Source organism: Apis laboriosa, unplaced genomic scaffold, assembly GCF_014066325.1.
Source record: "Apis laboriosa isolate Shangri-la unplaced genomic scaffold, ASM1406632v1 scaffold1321_cov151, whole genome shotgun sequence".
NCBI classification, from domain to species: domain Eukaryota; kingdom Metazoa; phylum Arthropoda; class Insecta; order Hymenoptera; family Apidae; genus Apis; species Apis laboriosa.
The window spans coordinates 2,605,751-2,632,983 of record NW_025221248.1 but is presented as its reverse complement, the minus strand read 5'-3'; the positions used below and the strand labels follow the sequence as shown (position 1 = coordinate 2,632,983).

Genomic DNA, 27,233 nt, shown 5'->3' with positions numbered 1-27,233 from the left:
TGCAACGAATGGGTTCTCATTTTTTGGATCTGTTTCTTGGGTCCAAAGGATGGGAAGTCATTGTTACTATTTTGTCATTGTGCTCGTTTTAGTATACGTAGTAATTGTTGTTGTGTTGTCTGGCCGATTGCATGCAGGCCCATCATCCAGATCCAGTCATCATGGGCATCGCGATTTTTTATTAGTGTTGCGTTTTATATTTCGCGTTTGCATTAGTGTTGCGTCAAATGAGAATCGCGTTTGCATATTAGTGTTGCGTCAAATGAGAATCGCGTTTGCATTAGTGTTGCGTCAAATGAGAATCGCGTTTGCATTAGTGTTGCGTCAAATGAGAATCGCGTTTGAATTAGTATTGCGTCAATTGAGAATCGCGTTTGCATTAGTGTTGCGAATTGTGATATATCGCGATTTTTTTTGTTTCTTATAAAATTGTATTAATTTTTCTATTTTTAATTATTAGTAGATTTCTAATTGTACAGAAATAATGATTTTTATTGAATTTGTTTTAAAAAGTAGTGTAGCGTTGATAAATAATCGCGTTTTTTGAAGTAGTGTTGCGAATATTGAATGCCCAAATTTCCACTAAGATTGTGGATTTGTGTTCCTGTTCCTGAATCACCTTAAGTGGCTAAAAAAGCCACTACAAGGGTGATTGTACGACAGCAGTCGTTAAGGAGACTGCGCTGGATTTTTCGTCATTAGTGTTGCGTTATTTAAATTCGAGTGCATAGAGTAGTGTTGCGTAAACAATTGATTTTCGCGAATATTTTTTATTTATTTTTTTTAAAATTTTTTTTGTAAATTAAATTATATTGCAAATATATTAAAGCACTCACCGCGTTTGATTTCTAAAAAAAAATATTAGTTTATTAGTGTTGCGATACAAAATGAACATTCCACTCACGGTTTTTTGCTCGGGTTCGTATCGAGTGGAAGATATTTTTATATAAATAGCCTTTCTGGCTATTAGATTCTTTTCTTTTTCAGCGTCCCTTATCACGTCCTGCATTTGTTACAGAAAATATTGCCATTTATTTGTGTAATTTTCCATCTGTGTTGTTAATGCTACATATTACATTTGAAAGATTGATTTCAGTTGCAATAGATCATTTTCTTTACGTGTTGATAAATTATAATCCAAATTTACAACTGCCACGATAGAAAGGAAGGAAACGTAAAAGACATTCGATACCCTTCATCCCCAGAAGAAGGAAAATTTCTCAACGACGATATCATATCCGAGACAAATGTTGTTTTATGCACTCGGCGGCATGTGTACAATGTATGGAACAAGGCTTGAACTCTTCGCGCGAGGGAAAGGACTCTATATATTTAATCCATTGGACGTTTTACAGCTTCGAGCCGCAGTGTTTACGAGCGAATAATACCTAAGCCGTTTTATCATATTATAACGATCCCTTTGCCGTGGAAGGATCCGTTTACCAGTCATCCCCTCTTTCTCCATCGATCTCGAGGACCAACCCTTGAAAACTGACCTCTCTGACCAACCCCACGTGCGCGGTGTACAATGGCCTCTTTGTGAGGACCCTCATACGAGTCGACTTCCTGACCAAGAGGACTATTCAGCTTTTCCAAACAATCCTCGGTATTTGAAAACCGTGATTTATTCATTCATAGAAATTTCATTGAACGAACCGGCTCGTTAAAACCGTTTGTTGATAAGTGTTGAAACATTAATTATGCGGTATTATTTCAAGGAAGAAAATGGAAATACTTTTGTTAATTCTTTGTCCGATCGGTGACAGATGGAACACCTTTTGTTTTGAAAGTTTTTATTAATTTTCTTTTATATATATTTGGAGAATAACCAGATTGTATCCACTTTTTCATCTTTTCAAGTAATATACATGTTACGTGATCCTTGGTTCGTATTTCACCCCCGTATTCTTTGAAATAAGTCTCGTTAAATATTATACCAGCTGTTTGACAAGGCTGAAAGATAAAAGACACAAGGGTAGATAAACTATCTAAAACGCAGATCCGTGATGAAACTATCATCGAAAAAGAAGGATTTTTGTAATAAATTCAACGTACATCTTCACAACTTCAATCTCGACAGCATAACAAAGACGGCCATTACAAAATAACACGATCATCGATGTAAAACTAACGGATTTCCTCCAAATTCTCTCGAAATACGTATTTCCCAATAAATTCAACGTGTAAAGTCATACGTAAAGTAAAGTCTGGAACGCTAATAAAATTCGTGGTCGAATGTTGAACAATCATCGATTTCGCAATTCCTCCATCGTGAATTGCCGAAGGGAACAGTCAGTGAAGGTTATTGCTCGAAGAATGGAAAACGCGCGCGTTCCAAGCCGAACCGGGCAGCTCGATTTATCGCGATCGCCAGTCCGTTTTTCAGCCAAGGTTTATTAATTCCGGGCCACGAGACAATAGGGCGAAATCCCGTGGACAGGGTGACGGCTCGCGGTCCGCGAACAATGCCAGGAACGGCGACGCGGTGAACGTTGGCAGCCACGGACACTTTGTCACGCAGAAATTGTCCGCGCCGCGGTACACGATGGCGCCGTACTGGAAGAGGGATGCCCGCCGCCTGTTTCTCGATGCGCGTCGTGCCGGAAATAATTTATCGGCCGCCGCGTCAATAAATAATTCGTACGCCGGTACGGTCGCTTCTTTAAGAAGCGCTAAACCGAGAGCGCCAGGGTGTGACTCCGCGTGTGTGACGCAGCGTGCAACAAAACGACATTAAAATGCGCGCCGATGCGCCATTCCCCGACCCAGGGACGTGCCCTTTCGCGCTCCGTGTTTTTCCCGCCTGTTTACGTCCCTGGGAAAGAGGCAAGAGGCGGACGAAGGGGGTTGCTTTTGTCGCGCGGGTGAACAAACGCGTGAGAGAGAAACGGTTGGATGAACGATATTTTATCGCGATCGATCGGTGGAAAATAGATTTTTCTTATTATCGCCCGTGTTACGATTAAAAAAGATCGATTGGACGTTGTTCGTGAAAGTTCGCGAAAGTTGCATTCTTTTTCCGTTTCTTTTTAGAAAAAATATTTCTATTTTTTGTAACGATTATTCGTTTGGGAGCAGGCTAAGAATTTTTGCCTTCACTACCGTCTCGTTTCACGCTATCTAAATTCCTAACGGCGGATTCCTGACGAAGTCGGGCCACTCGTCGGCGATCGCTATCTTCTCAGACTCGGTGAAGACAGCCCTGAAAGGCGCTCGCATGAAAAACTGTGACATGCAGCGGCCAGACAACGGCGCACCTCTAAACACGGGCCAAAAGATAAAGAAAGGAGAAAAAACACAAAGGTTAGTATCCCTTGTCCCGCGGAGAGGGAACGAAATGGGCGTCTACTACGCGTCGTCGCAACTAGATTCACATGTGGGTGGCAGACGAGTGACTTGTACCGTACAATACCTTTGTATCCGTTGCTGAAAACCTTCTGCATCTGTTTTACAATCCGCATAAATCTACACGAGATACTTCTCTTCGCCTGCCTCTCCCCTATTCTTTGAATCAATCATACGCGAATAAATCATATTTTTAATTTCTTACGTTTTTCGTAACACGATATAATAACGCGAAACAATAATAAATAAACGGCGGGATTTTTATATTGTTGTTTCCCGCGCACGATTAACGCACTCCGAAACAAAACGCGCATTTTTACTTACCTGTTGGTTGGATAGTAAATTATTTATAATCAACCGAATAACTTCCAGAGCGAATTACACACTAAAATTTTTATTTCCCACGGGAACGTTACAGAAATACCTCTGGCGTAATCTTGCTTTTTACCACCGAGTAAATTCCAGTCCTGTCAACGGTCAAAGAACCCCCGAAAACTAATCACACGGATTAAATACGTCGTATTTCATTCTCGATCCACCGGCCGCGTCTCTTTAATGAAGAAAAAGAGCCGACCGGGACTCTTATACCCCGCTTTATTTTTCGTAACTTGCTCGCCGACTGACGTGTCATCGCCGTTTCACGCGCCAAGGAAACAGGGATGAAGATGCATCATCGTAAACGGTGATTCGGAAGAGGGGAAGGGACGCGCGATTTTGTCGTTCGCCGTTTTATCGAGCCGTACGAAATATTTCGGGCGAGGTGAGCATAAAAAAAGGCAACTCTTTATGGACTGCGTATGGGGACAAAGGTAGCCGTGGCGACTCGTTAACCTATTTCGAAGTGGAGAAAATATTTCTAGAAAAGTCTGGGTGGACGACGATCCCCGGGAAGAGAGACGTAAATGCTTTATCGCCTCGTTTCGTGGAACTCTTTGCTCCGCTCTCGTCAACGCGGCGAGAAGGAAAATGCGCCCCGGCCTTCCTGCATCCCTTCTCGCTCTCGGATACCGTGCCACTTCTATTTCTGGTAGTTCTGTAAATCCCCCTTTTGCCCGGTTGGACGTGTACGTTTCGTACGATTTCAGCACGATCGCGCGGCTGCACCGTTTCGACGGTTCTTTCGGGCTAAGGACTCGTTCCTTCTATTTGCGTCCATCTTTCATAAGAGTTATATGCGGAATGAGTCGTCCACGAGTGATTTACGCCGATATTACGTGTAATAAATGGATCCAACGGCGATCGCGCGATTTTATTAAGGGCTTTAAGACGGATCAAACGAATTCTTTTATAGGCGAAAGCGTTTAAACGCGGTTTCGCGTAGAAGAAACATATATACATATATGTATACCCTCTTTTTTTTTTACGTTGCTTTATTTTCGAACGCAAATTTCTATTTCTTATATATACAGATCCGTATCCGTCTTTTTTTTCAGAGTATTCTCCATTTAACGCGCTTATATCCGCCATTGTACCTGGTGTCATTCCGCCTATCATCCTCTCAGCTGCCAACAATGGCAGGACAAACATCTAATACCTAACCATTCATCACCAAAACTCCCTTTCACGTCCACCTTTCATCAAGTACCTCATCAACCACCTCGAGAAACCTACGACTATTATTCACACCGTCTCATAGCGACGAGTCGCGGAATCCCTTCAACCGTTCTCTCCCATCGCCGAGGCCTCCTCTTCCGCGTGTCCCCGCGTTACCAGCTGTTCGCGCCAGCTTTTTGCATTCGCGATTCTCTCGCATCGTCGCCGTTTTCCTCATAACGCGCGCCGGCAGCGGAACGAACGGTGATTTCCATCCGAGAAAATGTTCCCCTCGATGCCATCGAACCGGTTTAACGATGTTTTCCATGCGGTAGTTAACGTCTCTCCTCCGCGTAGAGACAGCCACGCTTTGCTTATGCACACGTCCGCATACCTGTGCACAACATCCGCGCGCGGTTTCGCGCGCACACGAACGCGTGGCGCACACGTACGCGTGAACACGTCCACGATAGAAGCGCGGCGGGCAAAACTAGGTAGCCTTGAGGCTCTCCGTTTTCTGCCAGCGAATTTTATCCGGGCATCTGCATGCCAGATACGTTCACCACGCCCCTGCCCCCCGCCGCTTTTATTTAACAGGAGAACCACCGACGTGTGTCATCGATTTGCATAGTCACCGCAGCGATACACAGGTCGGGTTTCTGTCCGTGTATAACCTTGTTTCCAGTCCCGTGGCAGGCATCGCAGCGCGCGCCTCGACGCGCCACCTCGGACACGATCAGGTGTAACCATGTATGAGAGTAGTTGTGAGCAGCTAGTGACTTTTTCGGGGAGGACGCGTGGACACTCTAGTGACTTTTTCGGATCGACGCGTTCGATAGCGTTTCAAATCGTTCTTTTCTATGATACGATGACGATTTTCTTCGGAGGTGTGAGATTACGAAACTGCTCGTGAATATCGAAAAGAATTTTTTTTGGGGGGGTTTTTTTAACGAAGCAAAGAATTTTGTTTATTTATGCGTATGCCAAATTGTTTTAAGATATTCGTGAAAATGATATGATTTTTTGGGAGAGGGGGAATAATAATGCAAAGTAATGCATATTTACAAAATCTTTATAATATTTTGCTGTATTATTAAAGTGATAAAACGTTCTAAAACAAACTTAATTGACTTATATATCTATGTGTATTTTAAACGAATGATGGATTTTAATTAACATACCTATAAAACGTGTTTGTAAAGCAACATACTTTCGATATTTTACGAGCAAATAAATCTCATGCCTATGCTATCTACGAACTTTTATTGCATTTGTATCTTTCGAGGAGGACTAACGAGTTCGTAATTGTACAGTTATGCGTCTTCGATCCACAAAGAGCCGGGCATGAATTTCTTTTAATTGTTTCTCGATTACGGCAAAGCCAATACACGAAAGCGAAAATATTTTTTTTTTTTTCACGAATTACATAATTCCATCGATTTTCAAGGTTTCGAGGTTCATTCGGTCGTCGACTGTTCCCCTGATGACGTTGGCCTAACGTTATTATCAATTATCGTCTCAAAATAAGCTGAACCGCTGTACGCTGGTATTGTAATACATACATCTTTTGTTTATGCTGATAAAATGCCAGTGATAACCGTAATGTGTTGCGACGTTCGCAGTCTGCATAATACTTTGTAATACGTTACTCACAGCTGAGAAATTAATTTATTTATAAATTAAAAATTAATTTTCGAAAAATAAACTCTCGTTGCTTTTTCGGAAAATAGAGAAACGGCATCTCGAATTTCGAATTAATTTTTAGATTTTTTACGTCCAAAAAATATAATAAATCGTTTCGAATTGAAATGGAATACGTAGAATTTTCTTTTTTTATTTTTTATTTTCGTATATTTAGATTAATTATTGTTCAACAATCGATACGTTTGTTAAGTATATAAATATACACCGTGTAATTCAACGTCCAAACATCTACGATTAGATACCAATTATCTGAACGACGTTGCTTCCCTCCCTTGCAACTGTTTCCACTTCCTGTCTATTTATCTATTCACTTGCTAATTTATTATAATAAATTTCATTGTATTTTAGTTGTCTCGGCACAACTCACACGGGTGTGAACGGATATTGATAAAAAAGGGAATCGTTTTATGAACGAACCGGTTGGACATCCGATCCTCCGGTTCGAAAGGGCGAAACGAGAGCATCGAAGCTCGCGTATTATAGTAACAACGACGAATTTTTGATAGAGAACGAATTCTTACCTGAAACCACCCACCATTTTCATTCGTATCGTGGAAATTTGACGCTGCGTTCAAAAGGGTTGAAAGAACACCACAAGGGTGAAAAAAATATTTCTATTGAACGAAATCGAATATTTCTGATTCAGATAGAACGGTAATACGAACCAATTGAATTATATTCTCTCCGATATAAAATCTTCCTTTTAGAATTTCCGATCGAAGCAGAGAAGATTCAGATTTTATTATTAAAGATTTTAATTTCTGTATTAAGTCGTAAATCGTCGGATCGATTGGAAAAGGGGATCACGGTCACGTGGAACTTAGGCACGTTGATTCCAATGTGAATAACAATTCGATCTTTATCAGGATCATACGTACCAGTGTGCGGGAGCTCACGAGGTCGCGAGCAATCGAGAAAGCAACGATTCGTAGCGCTATGCAAATGATGAATTTCTCCCGTGTCCCTTTAAATAAATGCGTTTACTTGAACCTGATTTACGTTGCGACTTACGCACGGTAACGAGGACCCTATTAAACTTTCCTTATTTGTAGGCTTCAAATATATTATATCGATTACGAGCGCCGAGAGAAACGTTTAAATAAATTGAAATGTTGCCAACAATGAGACCGTTGTTAGACGCAAGTGTAAAATAATCGTGCAAACCTCCAGATGTGAAATTATCGTACCAGCTTTTCTAGAGAAATCCGTATTCGTAATTGGTTCATCGACTAGTCTATTCGATAGATTGACGTGAAATATAAACAAAGAATCATCACACTTTGTACTTCTCACAAGATGATTCTTACAAGACAAAGAAGGTTTGTACGTCATCCGCGAGATTCAAGATAATTTTCTTCAATTGATTCTTTAATTGATAAATAACTTTATTTAAATTTCTATTTCGTCACTTCGAAATCTGTTTCTTTATCCTACTATTCCTTTGATATTACGATCTTTTTCGAAATTTTTCGATCTTCAAATAAGAATATGAAAATGAAAATTCAAATCAATACAAAAGAAACACAAAAAGTAGAATCAATCAAGGAAGATAATCACAATTCAGAATTCAATGGCAGGGAAAAATAGGGAATCTTTCTATTTTACAGAAAATCAGTATGTTGTGAACGGTAAAATTTAATATGGGCACCGATTCACAAAAGCGAGACGTGTCAGGTTGGTACGGTTTCGTTCGGCAATGATTCGTTTTCGTGGTGATGGTGCAAACCAGATAGTAGGCAGAAGGAGCTACGAAGATACGATCTTCCGGTAAAAGGAGAAAGAACCCCCCGTAGTGACTTTGAATCTATGGACCCTTTTAAGGTGTCCCTTTGCGTGGCTTGTTCAGTTTGGCTTAGCGTCGGAAACGTAACAAACGATCCTCACAACCGCCCAACAAACCGTTCTTTCTCCTCTCACCCTATTAGAATCCACTCGTGGCTTGATAAAGATCTGGACCAATCTTGATAAATAATTTTATTGATATTTTTCTATTTAATTCGCGAGTTCACGGTAATTTGCAAATTCCTGTTAAAGCATGATTCAAAAGTTCTTTTTATTATACAGTTTCAATATACGTCTCTATTTCTATTTGTTAGAATCATTTGTTGCATCGTGTGTATATATATTACTTTGAATTCACGTATGCTTCAAATATTTATAAAGAAAATTGCAAGTATTTTCGATTCAGAAGTTCTTTTTATTATACAGTTTCAATATACGTCTCTATTTCTATTTGTCAGAATCATTTGTTGCATCGTGTGTATATATGTTACTTTGAATTCACGTATGCTTCAAATATTTATAAAGAATTATTGCAAGTATTTTTAATATATGTTTCTTTGATAAGTTAGTATACGTTTATCACAATTTAATATATTATAATTTCTGTTATTATTTATGGAATAATGAGGAGTAATAATTATAATATATAATTATAATAATAGTTACCAATAATTTACAATTTGCAAGAGTTCATATAAAATACAATTCGAAGCTTCTTTAATTTCGCCTAATACGAATTCACCAAAATTACACAATCATGATCCATGTTTGCGAATAATGTAGTATAATAACATTAATTAAATCCTGTTTGAATAAGATCGTTTCATCAAAGTAGGGGGCATTAAGAAACAGCGATAAACGATAATTAACTACTCTTAGGAAGGAGAATTGATACTAAATATGCGGTCCCCTCCAATCGACAATACAATCGTATTATCTTCACACTTGGCTTCTCCGGCTGGTTTCCATTGTTTGCTACATCTCGAATCCGCGGAAAGAATGGTAAGGAGATAGGGAGGAAGGAGTTATGTTTATGCGTGATTTAACACCCGCATTTCCATTCGACACTTTCCACGATCGCGAAACTAGCAATACTTCTCTCTGTTTACCCGCGATACTTGTCATTAACGTTACGGTCGGATACGATTATTGTCTTTTTAAGCAATTGAAAAATTCGATTATTTATCGCTCCGTGAAAGACTTTAACCTCGACGTCTCAATGAAGTCGTAACGTAATCGAAAGGACTTTGAACAATTAAGAAGAAACTCTCTCATTCGTGGTTACGATCAATATTAAAGACGATAAATCTTGTAAGATTCCAAAATAATTTTTTCAAAACGATGCGAAATAATCTGAACACGTGTCGCGCGAATTAAAAATTAATTTTTATCGTTTCTACGATTTCCCTCTGAAAAATTCAATCCCACAATTTACGCAGTTCGTGTATAAACAGTAATAAAACAGTTAATATCCGATAAATCGTGTCGGTGACATGGCCACCAGTGTGTCATCAATCGGTCGCATTGCGAGGAAGATAAAGGAGGGAGAGAAGAGACCGGTTAGCAAAGGTGGGCGCGCATCCACCGGTTCACGACCCCACTTTCGTTAACTGCTTTTAATTGCCCCATAATTGAGATTAATGAAAAGGCATGCGGGCGCCCATGATATCACCCTCGGCGAATTAAAATTAAACCGTACACGACTTTGTCCCATAAAAGAAACCGCCGCGCTCGTTTGCTTTGAGTTCGTCACGCGATCCTCTCCGCGGTTCACGCGGTCCAAAGAAATCCCTATAAAACATCGCGCAGTAAAGCTTGATCGTTTTGTCGTTCGTTTCGCAATTTCATGGCGTACGTAAGCTGAAAAGATTCGCGTGCTTGGAAGATGGTCACTCGATATCTTCTCTCTCCTCCTTTTTTTTTGCTTTTCCAAGACCCCCTCGTTTTGTATCGAGCGACGCCGCCTTTTCGCGACCATGCCGCGCAAATTGCCCCTGTTATTATTTCATCTAGCGCAGAATGGTGCCAATCGACGGCTTTTCGCGTGATGCGCCGCGTAATAAATTCGAACATCGCGCCTTTTATAACCTCGATCACAAACGACGAAAGTAATTTTAAATATTCGATGGTCTTGATTCAGTTTAATAGTATCCGTCAAGATTTTAAATATCTTTCGCAATATTTTTTTATGCGTCTTGTGGCGGATTTAATTGGTTTCGCTTGGATCGAAGAATTTGACGGGAAAAATATTGTTGTCCACGATTATTATCACGATTCGAATAAGCGTGAATAAGCATTTCTTGCAGAATGGTTAAATACTGAATACGGGTATAACAATACGAGGAGCGCGTTAAAAAATCTCGGAAGAAGAAAAGTGAAAACGAGAAACGTTTCATGCGAGAAACGTTTTAGACGAGGTCTTACATAAATTCCACAAAGGGATTCACATCGTCGGAATCGTCTCGCGAATATTACACATCTCAACTTTCCCATGAGCACTACAAACAGCCTATCTTTTTATTATATCCATATCTGTCCACTAACACGTACGTTGCGTGGGAGTGCCCATCACTCCTTTGACTCGGACCAACCACACCGTGCGGTTCGTAGAGTTCGGGTGTCGCTTATTTCCTCTTTCTTCTGTGTTCCTCTTAACGCGCCGGCCTCCTCGAGGGGTCCTTGAAATGGACCGAAATCTCACGTGGCTTTTCACGACCGTCAAGTGGCGCTAGGACCACCCGCAAATAACACGTGCCATTAATTTCTAAAAAAAATGAAGCCGATGAAGCCGATTACTTCCACTAATTCCATCCTCGTTCGTTCGTTGGGCGTTCCTCGGGCATAAGATTTCAAAACGGTTTCGACGAGCACAGAGCGGCGCAGCGTGTACTAATTTCAATTTAATAACATAGCGGATATGAATAAATTAAAGGATATGTAAATATAATCGAATAGAAGGTACTTCTCTACCTACATACATCCGACACCGCGTTGAATGTCAATGAACGATACGTCACACCGATCTTACATTCTTAAAAAGTTCCTCGAATAACCGAGAAAAAAAGAATGGCAACTCTTTGAAACGTAACAATCAAATTTTGCACACAAAGATCCGTCCAACGCGTGAAACGGAAGACAAAGCCCAATCGACGCCCGTTGAAACAATAACGTAGACTAATTTAGGATACTCTAACATCGGTTCATTGGCCGGTTAAGTCGAAATCGGTCGAGTTAACGCGAATACAGGCTATTAGCACCAACACAGGTTTAAAAGCAAAGTTACTCGAGTCCCGTGACCCCATGTTTCGCCTACGAAACATTGTGGAGTGCAAGGCGGGAACCCGTTCGAGTGGTAGACCGTGAGGCGACACATCGTTGCTGTACTCTATTCAGTCGAGATAGGGAAAAGACGTTGCATATACATATACGCGCGAGGAGGATATATGTACGTTGCATACTATACACGGTACGTCCATAGGAAACAGCTGAGAGAACCGGGAGAGACGAGTGTTCCCTGGTATGATACATCCACGACGAAATTAATGTCCCAGGATTCTCGGTTCCAAGGACAGGGGCTTGTACGTTTCGAGGACGAAACATTCTATGGCATACGGTGTGCCACCGACATCCGTGCATTCCGCCGATCGAATGCGATACGATAAATTTTCCGAGGCTGTACGATGCGTGGTTAGTCGGGAAATAGTGATCGCTTTTAAGGTATTTCGCCTTATCTTGGAAACGCGAAGGTTTCGATACTATTTTAATTGCTGCTCGGTTGTTAAAATATTAAAAGCCTGGAGCTTGAGAAATTAAATAAAACGAGATAAGGAATGTTTCGTCTACGATCCAACGATATCGATTAGGGATTATATAAATTCGTATCGATTGAATTTATTTATCGCGACACGTAAATTTCCATTGTTGGATGATCACGATTATATATAACGAGGAGAATCGGTGAACGACTTTAAATAAATAACGTTCTGGACATCTAATATCAATACCCCTCTAAAACTATCGCCACGCGATATATTGATTTCCGAGACTGAAGTAATCCTGTTTACTTACGCGACGAAAAAATGTCAATATAGCACGTAATTAGAGATCCGTCATCCTCCGTATATTCCATTCTTGGAGGGGGGGCCAAATAGTTGATAGGATAGAATAAATATATATCTAATATATACCGAACTGAAAACGATAAACAAACGAAACTAGTGTCCTGCGAAACGTTTCGGCTCATGTTGAAAAGCCGCGGCGCCTTCTTCGTCGGCAAACACCCACGCCCGAGTGTAACATGCACTAATACGTCGGTAGCGTACGCGCTCACACGCGTGCTTATGCGTGCACGCCGAAACAACCGTGCGAGAGTTGCAAGCAAGGAACGCATATACGTATCACATTGACGAGTTCCCGCCCGAGTCGGCGGTTGGTCGCTGCTTTGGCAGCTCCTCGTCTCTCTCAGGTAGCATGCGAGCACGGAAATGAGAGAAAGAGAGAGAGAAAGAGAGAAAGAGAACGAGATGGAGTCGCGGCGATCAGGACAGAACGGGACGAGGGACAAGCGGATAAGGATGGAGATAAGGGAGCGTGGGAGAGAGATAGGTCGCGTGAGCGAGAGAAAAAATGCAAAGGGGGAAAAACAGGAAGAGAAGGAAGAGAGAGAGAGAGAGAACGAAGCAACGGTACAGAAGGGGAGAGGAAGATGCATGGAAAACACGATGGTATGAGAAGAAGAGAAGTGGCGGAAGGAAATGAGCGAGAACCGTTGCTACAAAGAGAGATTAGAGAAAGAGGAGGAGAGGGGATGGTAAAAACGGAGGAAAGTAACAAATACCTTGGCGGGAAAGGTTGGTAGGGGACTAAGAAAAGCATCAGGAAAAAAGAGGAACGAACGGAAAAAGAGTGGAGAGTCGAGAAAGAAGAGGAACGGTGGAAAAGGGACAGAGAAACCGCGTAGAAGAGGAACGGTATAAGGGAGTGAAAGAAGGCGCGAGAGAGAAAGAAAGAGGGGTAGAGCGCTCGTATGGTCGGTTTGCCGCCTGCCGCGTAGTAGTAGCGTGCCGAGCGAGCAGCAAGCAGTGCCGAACGTCGTCGTCGTTTCTCAGTGTCGCCGCGGCGGTCGTGCCAGACGGTTCTCTTATAGAAGTTTTTCGTAGTGCGCGCGTAGCGCGTTCCGTTCCGTTTCGTTTTGTTTCGGTACACGTCAATACGGTGCAACGTGCGACGTGCTGGATTAAATTGGATTAAATACGCTTACTAGCGAACGTGTCCAGAGGATTATTGACTCGTGACGATCTCGTGTCGTTGTCGGGCAACGAAATCATCCAAAAAATCCCGCGGAGCGAATATATTTTCGAACAATTGGTTCAAGGATATCAACGTTCAGTGATGTGACAACGATTAAAACTTTATCGGCTTTTCACGTTTCGGTATGTCTAATATAAAAGGGATCCCGATTGGAGCATAGTGTGAACAAAAAAACGTCGAAACGAATCACAGAACGCGAGTTTGAAAAGTGTAACGACGCCGAACGCCACGTGCTACGCTACGTGCGGCGCCATCGCGAGTTAAACTTCGAATTTCGCGCGATGTTCCATGGTCAAGATTCGTTATCGTGAACAAGTTTGACACGTTTGAAAAGTGAAAAATCGTGATTCTCCCTCATGGTCGTGGAACACACGGCGGGTGGCACATTGTAGCGTGCCTTGTGCCGCGTTTGTACAAGTGGATTTAACCTTGTGATCGAACACGTGGATGCATGCTGCCCTGTCGACGATGCTGTGCTTTTGAACGGCCAAGCTGTCTGCACGAAAATTCCAGGTTAGAAATATTTATATTTTTCATTATTTTATCTTTTATTATCTATTACTTTGATTAGTTCGTTAATTTAAAAGTTATTTATTATGTATAAATAACGTTCGTAATTTTCAATTATCAATAACTATTCATAATTATTGGAGCAATTGTGTTAGAAAGTACAATATATTCTTTAGTTAAATATTAAATATAAAGTAAAACGTAGAGTGATATAAGAAACAATATATTTTATCTACATTTTTTTTCGATGCTCCAAATTGTTCGTGGAATTATGAATAGTTGACGTGGTTCAAAATTTACGCGAACAATAGATATCATTTGTTTTGATGGTTTTCGAAGAAATTTTAAACGAGAATAATATTTGTTTACTGAGATTTTATCAAATGTTTCGGAAAAGACATATACGTTTCGTATATCGAGTTGTCAAACATGGTTCTGTTGAATGTGGAAAATAATAATTGTATTAATTTATTCTATATTCTAATCTAAATTATAAAATCATTTTATTAGGATATTTTGAATATTTTTCTTTTTTATCATTCTTATCATTGGCTTCGTTATCATCTGACATTGATGTTACGTGAATATTACTACCGCGACAGAAAAAAAAAGATATCGATGTAATAAATTGTGAGTATGACACAACTATTTATTAAATAAAACAAATATACACTATTGATTAAATGTTAAGAGCTATTCTTTCGATAACTATCTAAAATTGTCAATGAAAATTTTTAAAAATCAAATTAAAATTTCGTATATCGTAGTAATAACACTTTCAAGATATTTCATAGATATTTAGTGATTGGAATTTCCTTTAATTCATTCGTGAATCATTTAGAAATAATATCTAGAAATAGAAATAGAAATAAATATATAAGTAAATTTTTTCTTTTTTAATTTCTTATCTTTTTTAATCATTTAACATTCATTTTATTTAAATATTTTTTAATATTTCGTAGAGATATATTTTGAACCACGTCAACTATTCATAATTCCACGAACAATAAGATATATTTATATATCAAAAAATATATTTTATAAAATTTTATTAAAAACATTTTATTTAAAATATCGTATGTATTATCGGCTCTTGAAATGAGTAATTTCAAAACAAGTAAACATTGAAATGTAAAAATGCAGTAGAAAACCTTTGGACTATTGTCGTTGCATTAAGAAGAGTCAGGTTGATTATGTAACACCGCTCATTATTATTCGAACAATAGCGAATTCTAATTCTGCAGTCATATAATTAACCTTCATTGTCACAACATGATTTCGCCGTTGGTATTATCGTATTACGAAAAATTCGACGAAGTATATTTCATCTTATTAAATATTTCCATTTGTACAAAGCTTCTTAATTAGGTCATTAGATTCACGGTTAACAATTACGATCACGATTTTTTATGGCCTTGAAGTGATACTCATCTGAAGGGAAGAAAAAAATTAATCCGGTTTATTTTTTCAAAAGTTAAATAATTCTCCTTCGAGAAGTCGATCAATTTACCTTCGATAAATCATAATCATTCGCGGAAGTTTATGCAGTTGCTATATTTCAATATTTTTAGAAAAAAAAAAAAAAACAATCGATACTTCGCTCGATCGAGGATTAACCTGAAAAATATTACAAAATAACCGCTTCTGTCGACGGAATAAAAAGAATCGCGTTGTTTGCAACGCAGTCAGCCGCGAGTTGGTTCTAAACGAGTCGAAGAGAGTTGCTGGCTAGTCGCTGCATAGCGCGCAGCAACGACAAACGGTAGTAGTGGTTGGTAATCGGTCGATTTATCGAACTGCCGATCGGTATCTGCCGACGACTCGTTCGGCGAGTATGCGCGATTCTCGAAGGCGAAATCCTGATTACGATTCCGTTCAATGTCGCAGTGACATCATCGAGGATCATCATCCTCTTGGAATTCCCCCTGTCGATTAAATCTGCACGAGTTAACCGTGATTCTTCCTCGTGTTGCACGATATTCACCCTTCAGATTTTTTTCTTGTACCTTTAGAAAATTTACATTCGAACTCTGAACATCATCTTCAAAATCCTCCATTTGATTCGTTCGATTGATTTTATAACAGGCATTTTTATCTATATTGAATTTTCTTCTCAATCCCTTACATAATTTGCCAATGTAAATTTTCATTCATCTCTTACAAACTTTCTGTTGTGAAATTAATAAAGGCGGAGGGATCGTTACGTAACAAAGCGCAGAGATAAGATTGATTTTTTTTTTTTTTTTAACAACTGTCCATCAATGCCAAGGGAATGATTAATATCCGAGTTTTTCGACTCCATTTCCAATTGTCAAATGGAAGCTTGCCGAGTGAAATCGAAATGCTCCCGTTGACCTCTCTTTCCACCATTTATCGCTATTTATCGCGATCTATCAAACATTTGAACGAGCCAGATACGCGGTCGACAAAAAGGGTCTCGATGTCGACAAGAGTTCCGGTATCATTGTAACATACGGCCACAGTATTCCTCGCATTATCGCTACGGAGGTAGCCTCATAAGAGTGGCTAAGAGCGAATTGCCGTCATGTTAACCGCGAATGATTGCGAAACAAAAATTCACCGGCATGACAATGGGTTGTAGATTCCATCCGGGGGACCGAGCTATTTTCTGCGAGTCGAAACACACGCGGCGGCGATGCGCAAATTCTTCGAACGTGCCTTGCTTTTAATCAACGATAGACCGTGTTTCGTCATTCGTCGGGGGATCTATTGTTCCCCGTTATGGCGATGCAAAGAGGCCGACTCCGAAATTGAAATTAGAGGAAGCTACGCACATAGGTTGGAAGGTTTTAGCTGAATGATGGACGAGTTAGACAAATTTCAAAAAGTTTCTCGTAGCTTCTTGTGTTTCGAATGGCGAGTTGCAGTAGAATTCGATTCGAAATTTAAATTCGGATAAAATTATGCAGGATAATGATAATAAGGTTAGACAAATTTCAATTCAAAAAGAAGCTTTTCATTGTATTTTCGAATGACGAAGAATTAGAGGAAGCTACAATATTATAGGTGACGATGAAAAGAATGCTGATAAAGTTAGGCAAATTTTAATTAACAAGAATTTTCTCGAATTGCCTTTCGAAAGACTAGCGCCAAGTCACGGTAAATAAAAGATCAAAGATGAAGGATTTATCTTTATTGTATAGGCAGTCATGCGAGGCAGTAAAATAGATACGACCAAACTGATAAAATAATATAAATAGTGTGAGGTATGTGGAGGTGAAGAACGAATAAATAATATTTGTATTTCTAACAATTTTAATTCATTTTTTTTTTTTTTTTAATCATTCAGAGACGCCATATCCACATTCTACGCATTCTATATATTCATAAAAAATATTACTAGATATCTATTCTTGTACGTCTCATCAAAGTTTACGCGAGAAACTGATTTTAGATCCTAATTTTTTTTTTTTTTTTTTTTTTCTCGTATAGCGGTTTCCCTGACCGATCGAATTCTTATGGGAAACACGTGCGAGCTACCGCGGATGGGATCACGAAAGTATTTCTCCGGTCATAAATCGCTCTTACGTGATGTTTCCGGCGCGATCGACAGTCTTACCGAGTTGTGAATGGCGGTCGAACGTTTATCACCTCCGAATAAACATAATACGCGTATATTTTCACTCCGTCGTGTCTATATAGATATTCGTGTTTGTTATACGGAAGAGTGGTCGTCGTAACAGATTGTGATAAGAGCGCGATTTCGATTTTTCTATGTTCTTTCCCCTTTTCGGAAACGTGTCAGCGGTCATCGATCGATCGATGGACGATTTGAAATAATTGGAAAGCAAACGAGTTCGAGTGTCGTTTGTCTTTATAAAGTATTATTTCAATTTTCTCCGGTTTACACAATATTTTAGCGTGTCTCGTATCAGGTTTTTCAAATATTTATGGTTATTATTAGACGATCGATAGTTTCACAATATTTCGAAAAGTTAAGAGGATGGACAGAGGAGAATTTTTACTCTTTTATTTCGCTTTTGTAATAGTTCATGGTTAAATAAAGCTTGAACGCAATGCACTTTCAAACGCATACAAAAGACCACGTGGTCAACACGTGTTGCGTTCATTCTTTGAGTAGATTACGCCTCTTGGATGTTCTGGTTCCGCGTTGCAGTCTTTGTAGATTCTAGCGGAAGCCATCCGGTAGATTCTACCATCTTTTGTTTACAGAATCATTCGTTTTATTCCCGTTTTACTACGTTTTACATCACTATCGTGTAATCCTCGAATTTTGCCATTCTAAACGAAGAAACTGCTTTCAGTTAATTTTGATGCGGCATCTTAATAAAAATAAAATATAATGATAATCGTAAAGAAAGAATCGATTTAAAATCTCCGTGTAATATTCTAATATTAAGATTTCATGATTCTTTGTTTTCCATTCTTTTTTCCTATTCACACTCGTGCACAGCTGTTTAACATATTCCCACCTTTGGTTTTCTCTACTTCGTATACGCGTATTTTACAACTCATAGCTGACCTAGTTCTCGAACCAACGAAACTCGAATGGTTCGAGAAAGAATATCACAGTTACGCTATAACAGCACGTATGTACTTACTTGCTATATTTTCCTTTACAATTTCATTCATAAAATCTGATAGAATCGAATCCATCCACCGATAGTTCGTCGAAGATAAAGATAATCCACTAGACCTACACGACTGTATAAAAACACTTGTACGTATAATCACATTCTCTTTAGGAATTCGTATAAAATAATCCGATGTGACAGTGGTGAAAATATCAGGCAATGCTCATACACTCGTACTACGCTGGTATTCGCGATCGGATCGCTCTTTTAATGATGAGATTCGTTTTTGCCATAGTTCCGTGGAAATACGTGGTTGGCATTCGCGGTCTTCCTCTCCGCGAAAAACTACATCGTGATTCACGATACGAGCCTCGTGTCGCCGGCCATAATCGAAAAGAACTTTTAACGTCGGACGACACTAAATGTTCCTTTTTCCTCGTCGTAGAATACCTATGAATTCGTTTTGGGATCAGCTGTTTCGCTTTTTCCATTCTCTGTAATTATCAACTCTTTATTTCTGATAATTTTTTGATATGATGAAATTCTAAATTTGAAGTACAACAAATTGAACGGCAAATAAAACGATAATAGAACTCGATTCGAAAATGTATAAATCGACGGAAAGGTAACAAATTTTATATTTCATCCTAAGGTATACCTGGTGTAGGTGTTGCTCATTTCTCTGACGTGGCCTATTTGCCAGATAACCGTGACAACGCTTGCCGACTTACCACGTGTTGCGTTAAGTTACTTTAAATTCGATTTGAACCTAACCAATTACGTATGCTCTGTGTGTCGATGGCAATCGAGTATTTATTCCTGATCGCCGGAAGTGATGTGTGGTACAGATTGGTAATGTCGAAACCTTTTACGGATAGACATTGTTTGAAACAACAGTTTGCCGAGTTGGATATCTGTCAGGCGATCACCGCGTATAATAGGCTTCCCTTCGATGGAAAAACGTTTATCGGCCGATAATTACTTTTTCGAAATGGCTCGAGAACAGCGGTGTCATTTTTTTTTTTCCTTTTTTTGAATAAGCCCAAGCGATGCTATTCACAAATAGGCATTATTGTGAGAGGAGAAGCTATTTGCTATCCGCTGATTTATGTTCGTGGCTTCAATGGAACTTTCTTCGATTTAAATGGAAACGCTGAATACCTTCGTAGAACTTCTCGCTTGATGTATCGCGTTGAAAAAAAAAACCCAAGCAAATAAACGAGCAAGAAACAGAAGCTATATAGTCTCGTATTTACAATCGTGAGTATTAATTATCAACACGATCCTCCCCGATTACCAATCTTGGTATACCTATCGATACCGAGGAACGAAGATAGAAATGAAGAGTGTTTTCGAGCTCGATAAACGAGAGACGCGATAAGGCAATTTTCTTCCATTCACGAGCAATCATCGACAAACCCCTAAGCCTCTTTTCGAGGAAGAAGAAGAAGAAGAAGAAGAAGAATTTACGAAACGGTAGCCGTCCAACGATCCCTGAATTATGCGCGTCAATCCAATTCAGAAGCGTCGATATCTCGCGAAGGAAGCTCTTTCAAAGTCGATTACGAGTCGTCTACTCTCCCTTAAGCCAGGCTTGCCTCCCTCCTATCTGTCATTTATACGGACCTTTACGCGCCTCTCGCAGAATCGACCGCATCACCGGCTCGTGATTTACATGCCGCGTTTATGAGGCAACGTAAAATCTCGCACAAGTTTTCCCCGTCCCAGGAGCGCGCAAGCTTCTCCTTCCGTGATCGTTCCTCGCTCTTTCCGGTGTTCGCTCCTCCTCCTCCCTCTCGCGTTTCTCTTTCACACACTCCTCCCGCCTTTGTTATATACCGGAGTGATATATGAAATGTTTACGTGCGATCCGGATTTTATTTTATTCCTTTTCTTTTTTTTCTTTTTTCTCTTCGAAGCGATCTCTTGGAAAGATAGCAGTTAAACTTTCCTGTGTTGTAATCTCGAGATTAACTGGAATGGGTTTTCGGTTGTTTGGACAACTCGGATGCGGTTTAAGTTTGTTTTTCTCTTTTTTTTGAAAATTACATTGGTACTTGTGTCTTTTTTTTGCAAACTGTTTTACTTTGGAAATATTTCATATGAGATTGTTCTGATATGATTGGCCAAGGAAGATTAATTGCACGATTTGCTTTTTTGGTATAATCTTTTTGAGAATTTGATTTTCAATGTCTCTCGAGATTAATCCAAATTTACATACATATCTGTATAAAATATTTCTTGTTTAATAAGATATAGAAAATCAATCGCAGTTAATATATTTTTCTACAAATTCGATTCGTTTGTGTGAGAAATAGATGTGGACAGAATAGATAGCATGATAGATTCACGAGATTATTCCACGGAAAATAATTTTTTCCAATATTTCTTCCAACTACATCGTACAAATATCATTCTTCGTCTGTAAAGTCAATTTTAATTTATCATCCCAGGATTTTTTGTTTGTCGAAATGTACAAACGTGCAGTTATTATTGTTTCCGTCAGAGTAGATTTCCGATACTACGTTGAAAATAAGTTTTTAACGTAGGAATAGAGATACGTGTTCGATAAAAAGGTTTCAAAATTCATTGGAAAGCGATCGGTGATTTCAGTGGAAATTGGGGTCAACGGCTCGCCTATCGTTCAGTTTTGCATAAAAATGATTTATTACAGCGGCGACTGTGGTTGAAAAGGAGATATCACGCATCGACATTTCATATTCAGTGCCGCGTTCCTTGCGCTCACAAAAATGAGACGTCCGTTAATTTTTATGGAACAACACTGACGATGACTGACGCTGAGGAACGGTTAAAGCGCATTCTCCTCCGTCTATCTTTCAATGGTTTATCGTACGGCCGCAGACATCTGTATATCTAGCAGTACGATGTATGAAATATTTATGCGCAACCCGGCCTTTATTCACTTGACATCAATGCGCTTCCCCCTTTCGCGATCCGTTGGTAGCGATGCGTCCACATTATCCGATCGAACGTTTCGTATACAAGCCCAATAATGCTTGCTGAACATTTTTTCTCCCGTCGATAAAAATCTAAACGTTCGGTTCAGATGCGTTTAATCGCCGAGCATGGGAGAAAAGGAGAAGATAAAAAAATAATACGAGGTCGGTCGCGTCGGTTTCGGGGGCCTTGATTTAGGTGGAGAGGAGAGATACGGTTACGAGGCGATGAAATTTTTATTCGACGAAACGTTCGTAACGCGAAGGAGATTCGGTGGATAAATATTTCGTGGAGGAACTGTGTATAAGTTGATTTAATTTTACGCGCGCGAGAAAGGAAGGTGTAGAAAAATTCTGAATATCGTATCTTTAAATAAAGCGTGTTCTATAAAAATTTAAGAAAGAAATTTTTGTTTTAAATCTGTAGCTCAGCGCGGAATCTCTTACGAATCTGTAGAACAAGATATTAAATGGACGTGTATCAAAATACATCAAAATAAGGAGGAGGGGGTGATAAATGAAGCAATCTTATGAAATATGGATAACATGTAATTAACACTTAAATGATTTCGAATCGATTGAATGTATAATATATGTATAACATTCGTCTATCGTTTCGTCGCGTTTATATTTCAATATTTTAATGTATATATTCACAAGGCGTTAACTCAACGCTCCGCAACGCACCGTTTAGTTTCATTACTTTTTACTTTTTCCCTTTCTGGTAACAAGCGGCTTGCGGTATGAGGTTTAAATATGTTGTAAATTCTACGCTCAACTGATAGGTTTATCGACAAAGAAGAAGGCGCGCGGTGCATCTGAATGTACATACACGTCAGTTCGACCAAGTAATTTATTATTTGAGAAGTATTCGCTGTTAATAAAGTCTGGTACTATGTAGGAAGCTAGGCTGTTCGCGGACCTCGCAAGAAACAATGACTAAAACGATGCAAAATTAACGAGCGTGCTCGAGCAACAAGAGTTTGGAACCGACTTGTCGTTGTCGCTCGTTCCGTTTATTTTTTCAATCCGATGATGGATACCGATAGTCGAACCGATATTGTACTTCGTATTAACAATTAATAATAATTCGGATTTATAGAATTTTTCGATCATCTCGATTTGCAGAAGAAACAGACGAAGCTTAATTTTCCCCTCCTTACGACAGGATTAATTCGTTTTTCGCGTTGTATCGAAATCAAATGAAATCTAAGATTGATACGAATCAGAGGAATATCAAAACTCTTGCGATGGAAAATTCGAGGATTAAACCTGTATTTATTTCTAATTTAACGATTACAATTTCGAACATAATCAGAAGAGAGAATTCAAGTAGTACTTTTATACATATTTACGACAAATTTATAGTCAGAGTTCATTTCAGACGAGTTTTAGTAATTTTGCAACAACAAAAGTAAAAGTTACTCCGAAACCTGACGATTATTAAGTAGTCTCATTTATCTTTTTCGAGAAAAGAAGCGCGCCTCGATATACTCGCCACGGTTTCGAACGAATATATATCGCCACCTAAGCCGATATGTAAGCTCGATGAATTATAACCGTGTAAAACTGTGAAACCGATTTTTACGTTTTCTTCATCGAGCGATGTGATACGTACTTTCTCGTGAATCATATTTGTTTTCCAGGCCGGGTCGGGCCCGCCACGATTTTTATTCGCACGCCGATTTCGACATGGCGAAACGTTCGACTTTAGGAAGGATACTTCATCATCGTTCGCGGAACGCGTGCGCGAGAGCGGTTAACACGCGCTTTAAAATTATGCCTGACGTGTCTACTATGTACTTTCACGTGGAATTACATAGCCGAACGAGTTCCGTTCAAAGGAGCGTTCGCGTATGTGGCTCGCGTGGCTCTTGCAAAATCGAAACAACGATTCGCGGGACACGTAAATGTCGCTCCCTTTAGGGCAGCGCGCGGTTACGGATTCGAGATCTCGCTTTCGCCAGCGAGCGGCGAAAATCTTAAATCGTCAAATTGTCCGGAAGGGGGAAGGTGGACGAACTAATCGCTTCGTGCAAAATTCGATTTGTCTTCTGAAGAAGTATTTCTATTTCTGATTTTCAAAGATTTTTGTTAGCATTTTTTGTTAGAAAAGTAGTGGGGAAGTAGTTTTTGAAATTGAAAATCTCGATATATCTATTATAAATCTTTTTCATAAAGACGTGGGGCTAAGTGTTGTAATTTTTAATAAGGAACAAATTGGTTTATAGGAAATTGTAAGTAGCATTTGTGATCAAGAAATATATTTGTTATTTATTAATTTTACCATTGAATCTTTGTTCCAATTTTATAAAATCGATAAAGTCGAGTGATAATTCCTTTTATGCAGAGGATTAAAATCTTTTGTTTAGCTTTGTTTGTTATTTTTTTATGATTTAAAATATTCGAAATTTTATTTTCTTTACTTTGAAATAAAATTAGACCATCTTTCCCAAAAGAAATCGTAATATTTTCAATTTTCTCGTTTTAATTATTCCCCAAATATTAAATTATTCCCCACATTGAAAGACACTGGTCTGAAGAAGCATCGTACGATTGTTGGTCGAATATCTTTGTCGCTTGCGTAATTCGCTACAGAAGTAGTATAGGAAATTGAAAGCAATTATGGGCAATTAAAGAGCGAGGGTCCATTGTCGCTGTGTCTCAATGAAAGCTTTCTGTCGGCAGTCGTGCATGAAATTAAACAAAAGAGGAAGACGTAAAACGAATGCAGTTGGAACGTGGTATAGATAATGGCGAAAACGTTGTCTTGGTGATTTTCAGAGCACAGGAAGTGTGGTAGTTGGAAAGTGTGGGCAGTCTTTCCTTTGATAAAAAGCGAATAATGATATCGTAATATTCAGGTCTTCGAATCTTTCTCGTGAAATAGGAAATGAATCTTTGGACTATGATATAGGCCTTCCTGCATTTCTAGAATCGTCAGCAAAATTAGATTTCTCGGAAGGCATACTCGTATCTAATTTAACATTCATATCGCATCGGGTTCGGGTAAAGAAAACGTCTAACTTGCAAGCAATAGCAATGAAACATGTTGACTCATGCATTTATCGAAATCAAGATAAACCATCGATGTTTGACATTTTGTGATATCATCTCGCTTTTCCAATCGTAATTACGAAACTTCGATTTCCCCGTAATTGTTTGACCTCGAAAGTAAGCCAATAATCAACCTGATAAAGCGAAATTAATTACCATCGTAGGAAAGGTCGAAGAATTTCTCTTCGAGCGAATTCTTCGAGAAATATAAATAACCCATCGTTAATCCATCATTCGATATAGTATATTAGTTTTCTAACCAGAGATTTGGGTAAAAGTTTTAGCGATAGAAATTAAAAATAAAGTTCGATAATTTATTATTCATTTTATTATCGAATAACAATCGTTTTGAAGGATTTTATGGGACGATTTTAACGGATCAACAGATCAACTGTATTCTCTTTCCATTAAAATTTCTTAAAAATTATCGTCGTTTCTGTTATTGTTGTAAAAATAAACAAATGGAACAGTCTCTGGAACTGCCATCGAGCAAGGATCAAATTAATTTGTGCTCGTGAAAGGATCTATCTAAGGGAAAAAAGTAATGGAGAATAAATAAAAGAAAAGTTAGCACGAATCGTGTAGTCTTGAGAAAATGCTCGTGCTTCTAATTAGACAAATAGAGGATCGATGGATCGCGAGGATCGCGAGCGTCGTACGTTCATGTAAAGATCCTCGATATATTTCTCTCTCTTCGTTGTTCATCCTCGTCCCTCTTCCCGTATCTCACGTCCTTATATACATCGAAATCGACCGCGTGTAAAACCAGTTCTGCGACTCTGGAGGATCGCGAGAGGATAGAGCACCTTATACCTCGCATGCACGCGGCTTCTCGAGCAAAATGGTTCACACTGATCACGCTTCATTGTATTTTTCCAGGCCTCACCTTCCTCCACGATCCATCGTGCTCTCCTCCACTCCTCGCCCGGCCGCGGATAGCCTGACCCATTCAGGGGTATCTCCTCGTTTAGCCGCGTATCGTGTGTCGCTTTTACTTAACGGTCGAGGCGAGGAGGGCACCTCAGCGTCGTGTTCCCCGCGTTCCAAAGTGCTTGGAAGAAGTTCTGCAACGATGCCTCGTCGCTTTGTCGCTGCCAAGTGTTTTCTCGCGTGACACTCTGTTTTACATCGAAGAGGGACGATTCGAGCGAGACGTGACGACGATGTCAGTCGATGACTTTGGCACTCGGGGGAGGGAGGAGTGGTGTTGATTTCGTCCACCTCGCGGAGATGAGGATGTCTTCGAGAAGATATCTCGGATATTCGGAGAGGGAGGGAGAAAAATATTTTGACAAATTGTAATCGTCGTTGACAGTTGACGGTGATATATTTCGCTCGTGACTTCGCCCTATTCTTATTTTTCTTTCGGAGAGAAAAATGTACTTTAATGTCCACCCTGTTAACGAATGATCGCTCGTGAAAAGAGGAATGCAAACATTAGGTTATTTATTCTTGCCGATCTTGTACGACCCTTTGAAGTTCACGAGAGAAATCGTGAAACTTGTTCGGGAATAGGAATGAATATATTACGTTTTTCGCCAGTTCGAAATATCAAAACTCTGTCTTGTCGAAGCATGAAAAACTTCTCGATAGAGCGAACACGAGCACTTTTCTCCCGTGTGACATTTCGAAACGAGTCGAACGGGGGCATATTCGAGCATATTCCACGCCATCATTCGGGACACGCAATTGCTAGACTTTCGACCGTCAATCGACGTTATGAGAATATCGAAGGAACGAAGGAACATTGGCCGGTCGAGGCGCCGCGCGATACTTGGTAATTAAAGGGTGGAACAGAGAGGGAGGACGCGAGTTGGAATCTAATCGCGCGGACAACAGAGATACGATACGAAATCCTTGGCGCATCCCGTGGATGCTCTCCCCGCTCTTTTCCTCGCTTAAACAAACACCGCTGTCTGAACCGATTCGAGACACGCCACCGTTTCCTTATTCTCCTGCGGCCGGGGCGACGTGCCGTTTATTTAAATTACTGCAATGGCTCCGCTCTACGGTTGAAACATTTTAATTTCGCATTATGGGAGAAACCTGCGTTTATTTTTCCACCCGGATTACTACGGATAATCGTTTGTTATGGGATTACGCGAAAAGCCTCTCTTCCGTGAACTTCCTTTCCTTCCTGGATCTTGGAAAGAAGGAACGAAGCGGAAGACGTTGTTTCCGTGAAAGTTTTGAATGGATTTGAAAGCGTTCGAATTTATTTTTCCCGAGAGATATAAAATATTTATCGTTTTAGGATTTATTTGAGTGGAAATTTGGGAAATTATTCGATTTAACGCGGAGCTTGGGCAAATAATTGTAAAGATTTTTGGTAATTAGTTAGAGAAATCTTATCGGTATTAGTCAATGATTTTTTAATATGTTGTTATCATCTTAAGTAATGTTGTTAGGTTTAGTTAGATTAGATTAGATGAGATTTTAGTTTTAGTCATGTTTATTGTTACGAGTAAGCTATATACAA

General features: G+C 39.5%; 1 protein-coding gene across 2 annotated transcripts in view; it reads left to right on the top strand.

Annotated features, from left to right (window-relative positions):
* The first annotated feature begins 9,241 nt into the window (after window positions 1-9,241).
* Window positions 9,242-27,233, top strand: part of LOC122720791 (rho GTPase-activating protein 7) — a 330,364-nt gene continuing 312,372 nt past the window's right edge. The window contains exon 1 of one of the 2 annotated variants that reach the window (XM_043947768.1): window positions 9,242-14,187. The gene's annotated coding sequence lies outside the window, so the exon portion shown is untranslated. The remainder of the gene's footprint in view (window positions 14,188-27,233) is intronic. The other variant, XM_043947769.1, reaches the window with a different exon arrangement.